We start from the raw sequence: 12,336 nt of genomic DNA on the forward strand, positions 1-12,336 counted from the left end.
CTTCCCTCATAAAGTCATGTATTGCCATGTGTTAAACCCCAAAGATGGTTTTTGTCTTGTCTCCTTTCCAGTTTGCAGGGTTCATTCCCATGCTGACAATTTCTACCGACTATGTGCTAGGAAGGGAGACTTTCATTTCCACCAGAGATTTCATGTGTTATTGATTATTTGCACGCACAGATCTTTCCCCAATGCTGAAATTAGGACATGGACAGCAGCACCTGGCCAAGGCAGTGTGCAGATCCACCAGAAATAGAGCCATGTGCAAGGTGACTATAGGAGGGTCAGGGAACACCCTTACTTTACGTAGAGCCCAAACAATTTAGAAGAGATGCATTCTGATTGGCTAAGTCTAATGAGAGTGCACTATAGTTCTCCTTGACTGCCAGCTGATGTCACCTGATCACATTGTGGCCAGAGGAGAGGCCTTAATATGCATGAAGGAGAAAAACAAAGGAAGACATTGGGGGTTTAAAGCACACAACTGCCTAGAGCTAGCTCTGCCTGAAGAGACCAGTGAAGCCCTTGCTTTTGCCCACTGGCTAGTCACTGGAGCTTTTAGATTAGGATGTTCATTTTTGCCATGTGCATCAGCATCCCTGACTTTAATACATGTTGAATCTTTCCCATGCGGCTCTGATGGTTGGAGTCCAAATTTATTTATTTAATTTATTTATTTCATGAGATTTATATCCTGCTCTCCCTTGCAAGTGGGCTCAGGGCAGGTTACAGTAAACAAGTTGAAAACAAAACAATTCCATAGTTTCAATTTCACTTAAAACTAGCTAATATATGTGAAATAAATGGTTCCCTCTGGGGTCCACATAAAATAACCAACGCTAGACACTTTTAAAGCACGGCTGCACCCAACAAGGAAGGATGTGGGCTTCAGGTCTCGGTTTCAGTGTCTACCTTTTAGTCTTCACAGCCACCATCAGCTTGTACTTCTTCCAGACACCTTCACAGACTTCCCCATACTGACACACTCCCAGTCTGTGCTTCATGGTGATGTTGGTCCATTTAATCTCTTACTTTTGTTGGAGTTTTGGGAGGCCCCTTAGATAGTGGGCTTGTTCTGCTTGGAAGGCCAGATAGTAGAGACTGCTGATCAGGCCATTTGTGATGGTCGAGTGATGGTGGACCAGCTCTGCCAAGGTGTCGAAGCAGCTTATATGACCAAATCTTTCCATGGCCTGTATTGTCAAGCTCTTGGACCAAATACTGATTGAAAATTCCTCCATCAGGGCATCTTCCACTGAAGCTGTCAATTCGTGCACTCTTTTCTGTTCAAATATTTTGATGGAGTCCCGCAGTATGTCACTTTTTATTTCTACCTTTAAGATTCTTTTTAGTTTCTGCCTCTGCAAGGCTTGCTGGAAATCATCATCCAGGTGTTTCATCTTACCACCTACTGCAAGCGCCAAAAGTCTAGAGAAGCTAATTTTTTTGTTCTTTTCATTGAACTTTTCATTCATTATCTGATACAATGAGTGACAATAGGCTTGCTTCCGTTTAAACTGATGTTTCAAAATTGCTTTTTCTTATGCACTTTTGAGTGCTTTGACACTTCTTTAATTCTTCACTATACCTGAAAATGATTTGCCAGAATGTGGAATACACATAAAGGTCTCCAGGACAGCCTGATACACCAAAAGCCACTTTCAGAGTTTTTGTACATGTTTCTAATTCAGAATTGATTCCATTTGTTGGGCATTTGGGGAAGACATCTTCTGATGTAAGAACAAAGCCCTCTGTTGTCTTCACATTTTGCTCTTGTGCTTTGAATTGGAAAGAGAAAATGCTGATCTGGTGTTGACAGCTCTTTTTTCCAGTGTTTCAGCATTTTTTTTTTGTTCAAAATACCACAGAGAAGGGGGGGGAAATGAAGGGTGTTTGCATTTATGTAGCTCCTACATAATCAAATGGAGGGGTTAAAGTGTAGAAGTGATGCTGCCTCTCTTAATTATTTTGTTTAAGTCAGAATAACACAATATTCTAGTAATAGGAACATTTTAAAAAGTGAGCTGCTTTAAATATACACTCTTGTGTGCTCATATTTTATGTGCACAAACACACCTGTGTTCCAAAGAGGTAAGAATCCCTGTATCTGTACAGCCTAGAGATCTAGTCAGCTCACCAGGGGTACTATTCAAACCTCAAGAAAATGACACTTGACCTTAGCCTCAAGGCAGAGAAACAATTTATTCTGGGCATAACCTCTCGCACAAGTTTAGTGAGCAGTATGGGTTATATGTTACCTTTTATATAAATGAGGGAATATGAGATTTTAAAGAAAATGATTTCCTAACAGTTCTATTTCCCCAGTGTTTTCTTGGGATGTCTTTCTAAATGTTGTCTTTTTTTTTAAAAAAAAAGTGAGATTGACTTACTAGAGATCTGCTATTGAAAAGAACCACTTGGGGGTATTTCATAAACTGTACACTTAAATTCTGTTGGAAAAGCTTTCAGATTTTTTTTTTTTTACCAAATTGGATTGTGACTTCAGAAAAGACTTTGGCCAGTCATCAGGCATGATTGTAGTCTGCTTGCATATTGCACAGTCTTTGGGGCTAATGTTCTTTTTCTTGGTTTGTTGCATTTCTTTGACACTTGAGAAAGTGTCTGTGTGGACCACTGTGGTGCCATGACCATTCAAACGAGCCATCCAGCGTTGTCTTGGGCATAAGACCCAAGAGACTACATTTTCTTAACTGGGGGGAAAAGGAGATCCTTTGGAGCCATTGATTACAGGGTGCATTGTTGGTGTCTCTTTTCAGTTCATTAAGCAGCATTGTGGCACAAGAACTGTATATTTCCATGCACCTGCTCATGTTATCTTCACAGAGGTGTGATGGTGATGCCAGAAGACCTGTGCCACAAGGGAAGAGGGGGCCCTGGCTCCTCTCCACACCAGCATCTTCCATCCCCAAGCTGGGACAGCTCTGTTATCAGGAGGAGCCACAACATGGCTTTGTCCCATGCAGTGTAGATATCTGATGTCCTAAGCCTTCACAGTGCCATCTAATGCTGTAAGAGCTCCCCATTCCACAAAGGTGATGGAATGCTTGGGGAGAGGCTCCTGTCACAACCTGCAATGAAATGAATATAAGGGGTGTAGTAGCAGTGCTCAATGGGTGTTCAGTTGCAGATCTTTCAGAAGGTCTCAACCAGCACAATGTTTCTCATGGCCCTGGCTGCAAGGCCAAATCCAATTCCTTTTGCATTCATCTGTGTAATTAATAAATGACCATTGAAGGGTGACCCAAGGGGAATGCAAAGACATTTAAATAGCAGCAAAAACAATTTATACAGTTTTTAAAAACTTGATGGCCCTGCATAGAAACATGTCCATCAGTTTCACTGCTTTAGCTCCTGCTTTTTGTATGAACGTTTCCCTCCCCTATTGCCATTCAAATGTCAGCTAACAACACTGTGTGACATACTGCTAAGACAAGCCTGCTCAAACACCATCCCCCTTCAAAGTGCACTGCGACCCACTGCTTAGGAACAATATACAAGTGGGCTTGGTAGTCAAAAGGGAGGGAGTGGGGAGTTGTTTTTTTATTATTTCTATTGTATGAATTGCATGTTGTTCTAGTATCCTTAAGTTTGTACATCTAGGTGTCAAATCACCTGCATGGAAGATGTTCCATTCCCCTGTCTGAGTTTGTATGCTTGTGCTTTCTTAGGTTGTCTTTCTCTCAGTGGCTAATTTAAAAAAAAAGGAAAAAACACTCTCTACGTTGGTTACTCAGAGACATTCAAAATAAACAAAAAAAGGCCAGTTGCCCCTTGTATTCTTACAAATCCTTTTTGAAATAAACACACCTGTGATTAATGTGTATATAAACTTCTTGCCAATGAGTATTGTTGTTAGACAATGAATGCAATAAAAATAAATACTGAAACTCAATAACAGCATTTTTTGGCGTTTCACCCTCTCTTGGCAATGATGGGGAAGATAAAGGCTGCAAGCATGATCCAGTCCCATGGCCTCTAGGGCAAGAATGAACAAAGTACAGTCTTTGGTTTCCAAAATACGTTGTTCAGAGTGGTGGAAAAGTTGGGATGCCTGACTAGGATTGAGGTGTTATTCATTCACATCCCTGCTATGCTATGATGTTTACTGGGTGGCCTTTGGCCAGTGACTCTTTGCAAAACCTACTTTGCAAGGTGGCTGTGAGGATTTTAAGTTTTTTAGAAGCATTTATATCCTGGCTTTTACATTTTGCCCAAGTTGGCTTATAAACATGACCGCAAAGACAGGCAACATAAAACTATAGTAAGAGCGCAATGTCCAAAAGTTCCAAAAAGAATCCTGCTGGCATCTAAAGAATAGGATCCAGTCAGGATCTCAGCCTTGCTGACCAGCATCTCCACAGTCATGTCTGCATGCAGCTTCAGCTTTCCCTCAGTCATGATGATGATGAGCAGATGGTGGCTCAGAACACAGATGGTTTTATCATCAGCTGACTGATGAGACCTGGCTTCAAAGCTACAGATAAACTTCTCCAAAGGTAAATGTTGGAAACCACTGAGGATAGTAAAGAGTTATGTGAAACTCCACAGGACAAATTCCATGCTGTTAATTCAGAATCTCTAGGCACAATTGTCAAGAAGATGCATGAACAGCTCCAGTGCACTAATCCTCATTCCTGGTACTTCAACTGTATTTAGTGATTGACCATGTCAAAGGTCACCAAGGGATCCAGCAATAGTAACAGGAAAGCATTTCCCTATCAGCTAGAAACATATTTTCACCGGAGCAATCAATGCTGTCTCCTATATTTATTTAGTACATGTTTATCTCACCCCTTTTCCAAAGAGTTCAGGAGTGTGAGCATATCTTTTGTCCTCCATAATCCCCTCCTGGCAACTCTGTGATGTAAATTATGCTGCAAGGGCATGTAACTGACCCAAGGTCACCCAGCAAGTTTTATGGAAGTGTCAGTATTTGAAACTGGGACTTCCACATATAACTACTACACCACACTGGCTCTCATTGCCATCCCTTAGCTGTCATCCTGAAACTGCTAGAATTGCACTGCCACCAGTTTCACCTTCCCCACAAAAAAGATTTATTCAAACCCAGTCAGACCTCAAAGTGTTTTTGCAAGTTAAGTGCTGTGCCTGACAGGTCCAGTTCCACGGCTCCCACAGTGCAACCAATCACAGCTGATGAAATTTTGGAGGAAGAAGTTGGGTTTGAGTCTGAGATTGAAAGAGCATGAGTCACAAGCTAGCTGTAAGAAAATAGTTTGTAACAGAGACTTGGAAGAATGAAAAGAGTTAGAGATTAAAAGTTCAAATGCTGAGAAATGTATCCTATGTGCCCGTAGCACGCCATTGTTGTTCAAAGCTTTGAATATAAGTTAACTCCATTTGTTCATTCCTGTTGACTGACAGAGAATTGTCTCAGGGCAAGAAGCTACACACACAAACCAGTTAAGCCTCATCCTAAATATATATTTATATAAGTGGTGGCAGCATGAAAGGGAAGCAGTATTTCATTCCCTAACCCAATAGCTTGGGAAAATATCTGTGTGAGAAGCTGCTGAAAGGGAACTGAGCTGCTTTGTCTGACAAGGTCTCTGGGAAAGAGAGTGCGGACCTGATGTGTAAAAAGGTCTGGACTAGACATGGGCATGAGCCAAAAAAGGAACTGTGGCTCAAGCACAAACTGGGCTAGTTTATGGTTCATTTCAAACCAGTTCATTTGGTCATTTTATTCCCAAATCTAAAAACGAACTGCCTTTTTCCCATGGAGCTTTGGGCGGTTTGTTTTTACAGTCCATTCTGCAGACAGTCTGGCACCAATTGAATCAATTCCTAGCCAACACTGGGAGTGGACTTGTGAAGAGCCCTAGAAACACCAAAACAGTTGTCCGTAGCTTGACTGGCAGTTCTGGGAACAAATCATGGAGCTCCCATTCTGCTCTATGGAAGCAGATACCCTGACTCAGCTGCTTTTACTTTGCAGCATGAAAAGAGTGGTTGTGAGAGCTAAAGCTGGGGTCACCAGCTTTGGGGGCTATAACTTGGACATTCCAAATCCAATCTTCACCAAACTTGGAAGGTGGTTGGAGGAGAGCCTGCTGAAGACTCCAGGTGAGTTTGGTCTCTAACTCACAAGGGGGCTGTTCTACCACCTCCCAAACCAAACAAATCATGAACTGGTTCAGGAAAATGGTGGTTCATGTTGATTCATGGTTTGTTTGGTTTGTGCAATTTAACAAACCATGAACCAAAACAAACCACCATTTCCCCAGTTTGTGCCCATCTCTAGTCAGGACTCTCAAAACAAGAAATAAAGGCAAGAGTCAAACCTGTGGCTGCTTAAGCTACCTGTTCCTCTGAGTCAGAGGTTACATTTGGGTAGTAAAATAGGGGATCACCGTGGCTGAACATGAAGGGCCTAAACTGAGGAGGCTTATTCCAGCCTCAGGAGTGTTGTACTCACTGTGTCTAGGTACTCAGTCAAATACACAGGAAAGGACCAAAAATATAAAAACCTTTCATACAGGCCACTTTGAACCAGTTTCATCAGTTGCCTTGACTGATTCAATTCTGACAGCCCCACTCCCTGAACCTTTATCCTCTTTTAATACAAGACTGTTTCTAAGTTTTAAGAAGAGATGCTTTTTATACCCTGCTTTTCTCTACCCAAAGGAGACTCAAAGTGGATTACAATTGTCTTCCCTCCTCCCCGCCCCCCGAGGTAGGTAGGGCTAAGAGAGTTCTGACAGAACTATGACTGGCCCAAGGTCATCCAGCAGGCTTCATGTGGAAAAATGAGGAATCAAACTCCGTTCTATAGATTAAGAGTCTGCCACTCTTAAACACAATACCTTATTGGCTCTCTCTAAATAGCGCAAATCACAGCATTTGTGTGGCAGCCTTCCTGAAGTAATAAGTCATTTTTAAAGTAGTTCTGCAATAGATTTTCATGGAGTATGTGCAGGGGTGGAATTCTAGCAGGAGCTCCTTTGCATATTAGGTCACACGCCCCTGGTGTAGCCAATCCTTCAAGAGCTTACAAGATTCTTTTTTGTAAGCTCTTGGAGGCTTGGCTGCATCAGGGGTGTGTGGCCTAATATGCAAAGGAGCTCCTGCTAGAATTCCACCCCTGAGTATGTGTGTTCCAGGCTACCAACATTTAACTACTTGCATTTTACAAACAAAAGTATGTCTCCTACTTTCCTACCCCCTCAATCAGAAAGCTTTTTTAAAAGACCAAGAGAGTCATCATAAATAACCATACAAACTACATATTGGGCTGGTTCTGGGACAAGTGAAAGCAGGCCTTCAGTGCCAGAGATCAGAATACTCTGGCAATGCTGAAACTTTATAATAACTGCAACAGGAAAAAAACCCCAAAACAAATGCTCAGCTTGCCTAAAGAGGTTCCTCCCAAGATTTCTCTCCCTGTCCACTCTTGGAACTTAAAAGTACTGCAATTGTCTTGTATCCCCAAGGATCCCTGAGAGCTGAAGCCTCACCACAAAACAATTCCCAAAATTCCACAGAAGACAATCATGGAAATTCAAGTTAAACCATCTTTCACTGAGGTTAATTGACAGAGTGCCTCAAAGAAACTTGACCATTATTACTTCTAAACTACATTTTATACATAGACTTTTTATTGTAGGTAACTACTAGATTGTCAGTTTGACTTAATTAGCAAAGAACTAATGTTCATAAGATTCTGGACAAATGAACAATAATCCAGATCTAATAAGCTAATTACATGGCCTTACATCTGTTGTTGAGAGGGGAAGGAGAACAACACACAACTGTCTTGTTAAAAGTGTGTTTTTCTAAGTCTTTTGTTATAAAAGAGTAATTTAAACCAGACACAGAAGTCTTAGGGGAGCTGAAACTGGAATCATTCATTCCAAGCCCTTGAAAATGCTTTGAATTATTCTCATCTACTACTTAATTGAATTCATAACCAAATCTGCCACGTAAGGCTGAGAATATGCAGTGGATAGAGAAGTCAAGAAAAATAACTTGGCCAAGAACTTACAAGCCCCATTCCAAGACTCAACACTGACTGCTTCACTTACATCTCTCCCCAAAAGAAATCTAAAGCAGCGTACATTCTGACTAGAATGGCCACCTGGAAGGAGATACATATAGACTTCATAAGGAGTACAGTGCAACATCCCACGTTGCTGCACTCCAGTCCTTTTCTACACTTTGCCTCCCCCCTTGCAATGCTTTTTGCTGTCACAAGAGCACACCCAAGAGATCCATGCACACAATCACTCATTGATCATATATTCTTTGTGAAGAAGGGCAAAGGGAATTTATAAGTTTATCTGCTTATTTGCAAAAATTATAACAAACCACATGTAATAAGAGTGAAGATTGTTCTGAATTTCTCAGTCCTGCTGCTTTGACCTGGAAAAAGTCCCTTTCCTGTTTTGTTTCTCCCTTCTGCAATTTAATCCTGAGATGCTTTGTTTTTTGCATCGCTTTCTGGTTACCCACTAGGAATTTTTTCCTGTAAACTACATGCATTTTTCAGCACATATAGTGGATTTTAGAATATGCATACCCAAAATAAAAACCAGAGGTGAAAAGCTGAGATCTGAAATAGTTGGACAACATTTGATTGGAGGTTTGATATATATATATATATATAAACAAGTAAGTTACCATTTGTCTTTTCTGGTTTCCCAGGTGGAAACCCTTTGCAGCTCTCAGAGGTTACAATTTGCTGTGTCATGAGCTACATAAAATGAAAACAGATGCTTTGTAGAATAGGGAGCTAAATGTTTTGCTGGAAATGTAATAAACGTTGAGCTTTTTATATATAAAAGCTCAACGTTTATTACATTTCCAGCAAAACATTTAGCTCCCTATTCAAATGGTAACTTACTTGTCCTAACAGGCTGAGGGATGTCAAATCCAGTTACATACAGCCTTTGTTATTTCCATGCTACAAAGAAACAATTGGCTGATTCATTGGGAGAAGTATAGTAGTGGAGAGAACAAAAGCAGTCTGTTTTAGCTGCATGTTCAAGTTGTCATGTTCATGTTGGAACGCCTGAGGTGACCACAGATCTGGTTTCTGTTGGTAAACTGTAATAGGCTTAAAATGCCATTGTAGGAACTAGCCTCCATTTTCTGCAGCTGGAGTTTTGTTTTGAAGTGTTATTTACAGAGAGATTTTTTTATTTAAAAAAAATCACAACATATATGCCCAGATCTTCACTGATAGGAGAGCTTCTGGCCAATGCAATGTCACATAATTAAATTCTGCTCCTGGTTATGATGAATTCCGGAGTAGGAGCTGCATTGGCTTGCTGTAACTAAACTGAGAGCTGCATAGGTCTCCTTTAAAACTGTAGTTTTAATACAAACGTATTATGGAATATGCTTCCATGAGCCATGCTTGCATTTGCATATTCCTATCCAGGAACTCTTACCAAGCATGAATTCTACAAGTTAGGCCACCAACAGAAAAGGAAAAGTTTTCTGGATTCCCACGGGGAGGGGGGGGGGAGGCTGAGCATGCTCCTCATGAGAAAGCATGCTCTTGAGAGAAGAGTTCCTGTTTATTACCCTCACCCCTTGGCAATCCTGACCAGGCTTCTCAACTTATGTGAAAGCCATAATTCCATCCTTCTCCTAAAATATTTCTGCTTCCTGAGAATGTCTAAGAAACAGAACCCAGCACTGCTTCTCTGCCTCATCATTTGAGGCATGGCTTGGAGACAGAACAAGGAACACATTCTCTGTTTACCGAGCCATCATGACCGTTTTCTTGGCAGACTTTTATGGAGTGGTTCACCATTGCCTTCCCCAGTCATCTAAACTTTACTCCCATCAAGCTGGGTACTTATTTTACTGACCTCAGAAGGATGAAAGGCTGAGTCAACCTTGAGCCAGCTACCTGAACCCAGCTTCCACCGGGATCGAACTCAGGTCATAAGCAGAGCTTGGACTGCAGTACTGCAGCTTGCCATTCCGTGCCACAGGGCTCTTATGCTCAATGGAAAAATTTATAACATTTCTGATCATGCAAAATGCACTCCTTCCCCTTCAAGTAATTCCCCACACTCCTCTGTGAAAGGTGCAAATATTCTTCCCAAAAGACAAGAAATTGTTGGACATAGGTGTTTTATTTGGCCAGATGGGGGATATGCAAGAATTGGGGCAAAAGGGAAACTGCTCCACAGCACTAGGAAGCAATTAAACTTCCAGCACAGCACAGCAAAGACAGGAAGCATCAGCCCTACTGTCTCAAGCAGCAGGAATATGTTCCCTCTCTCTGGTCCCTTCAAATAAGGGCAGTGGAAAGACTCTGCTTGATCTTGAGGACATCACAAAACCAAGTCTGATGAGCTATGAGGCACTGGGATGCCACTGCATTAACTCCATAGTTTCTGGATAGGATCATTCAGTTAAAAAACCCTTTCACATTTATTTATTTAGTGTTTAAAAAGAGTTCATAGACAGGCATTCTTTAAAAAATACAAAAAGTAGAAAGTCCCTCCTGCTTGTCCCGGAACACTGTTCCCTGACTAAAAAAATGATTTCCATATTTTTTTTTTAAAAAAATAGGTCTTATGAAACTTTGGCACAGCCTTACTCCAACTACAGAGCCAACGTTCACAGTGTGGTAGCTATCAAGTGAAAAGCTAGCAGCACTTTCAGGAGAACTACAGAAAGCTCTTTTTCGTGATGAGAGGACTCTGATTCCCTCCCATTACAACCAGAAGCACTTTTAGAAAACTTTCACATTCTTGAATAACAAGAAAAGTTTGATCTTAAAAATGGCCAAAAATTATGCCTTTAGCAAAGATAACTAACAAGAAATGTTTTAAAATAATATATATATTTTAAGAGCCTTGTCCCCTACTAGGCTATTACGAAATGCCACTGCTAAATGCCATTTTTCTTATTCAATTTACAGGGCAATCCTAAACTGAATTACATCATTTTTAAGCACACTGACTTCAACAGACTTTGAATGTTTTTAACTCTGTTTAGCATTGTTAGTAACAGAACTGGCTGAAATAAGAGTAGGCTGAATTGCACTGAATTCAATTCTCCTTGCATAAGAAGGCACAACCTGTTCTAGGCTCTTTGCCAGGTCATTGCTATTCTGTGAAAAGACAGTGGCAGGGGGTGGGAAACAACACAATCTTTTGCAGAGTACAGAAAGACAGGGAAGCTGGTAAGGTGATCTGCTTTTAAGAACCTTTAACCCAGAAATTATCCAGCTATTACTGCAGTTTAATGACACTGATTAAAATCAAAACCAGCCACCAGCATGGAGCTAAATGAGTTTCACACTTGATGTAAAAAAAATGAGGCAGGGAAGCTCTACTTCTGGGTTGTAATTGGTGCTGTTCTGCCTGTTCCTCTCCACCTCTCAAGGACTGTTAACTGTTTGAGATGCAGTCGCTCCCCTCCTGTCCTGCTGTAGCCAGTTTGGTGTAGTGGTTAAGCGTGCAGACTCTTATCTGGGAGAACCACGTTTGATTCCCCACTCCTCCACATGCAACTGCTGGAGTGACCTTGGGTCAGTCATAACCTTCTCAGGGCTGTTCTGTTCAAGAGCAGTTCTGGGAGAGCTTTCTCAGCCCAACCTACCACACAGGGTGTTCATTGTGGGAAGGGGAAGGGAAAAGAGGTTATAAACCCTCTGAGACTCCATCAGGTAGTAAAGGGTAGGGTATCAATATAATCTCTTCTTCTTCTAGTGTGGAATCCCTTGGAGAAAAGAGGGACAGACTTGATTGCAGCCACCCCAATACAGCTGGTGCCCTCTGTTGCTGAAACAAGAGCATTGTAATCATGCTGGTGCTATCCAGTAAGTGCTTCTTTCGGTTGTTTAAGAACAGGAATGAGATTTAGAACTGGCTTCCCCCAATCACACTGAACTGCAAAGCCAGGCAAATGCTGCCTTTAAGTTAGCTCCATTCACATAGCCCCACCTATTATATGCATACATGCCTGGAATCAAGACCTAATTTGAAACAAGCCTTCTATCTAGAAAAGTCTACATAGTGGTTAATGCCTCACAGAGTCTGAGAACCTAACAGTGATAGGCTGTTCAAAGGCAATTCTGTAGAGAGCACCAGTTAAGAAATGACAGTGAGGAACTGACAGTCGAAGAAGAAACAGTTAAGTACTGACTGAGGACTGGGAAGGAGGCTAAAGGAGTGAATGGATTACAGCTGATCCCCATTCAAGCCAAAAAAGGACATAGCTTCTAGTCAACAGAAGTAATCCTTGCCCAGTGGAAAGGAAAATAGCTCTAAAATGAGGAATGATCCGTGGTCTGTGAAGACAGAAGGATTTGGGGGACTTGGTCACACA

This window comes from Heteronotia binoei, chromosome 10, assembly GCF_032191835.1.
Source record: "Heteronotia binoei isolate CCM8104 ecotype False Entrance Well chromosome 10, APGP_CSIRO_Hbin_v1, whole genome shotgun sequence".
Lineage (NCBI taxonomy): Eukaryota > Metazoa > Chordata > Lepidosauria > Squamata > Gekkonidae > Heteronotia > Heteronotia binoei.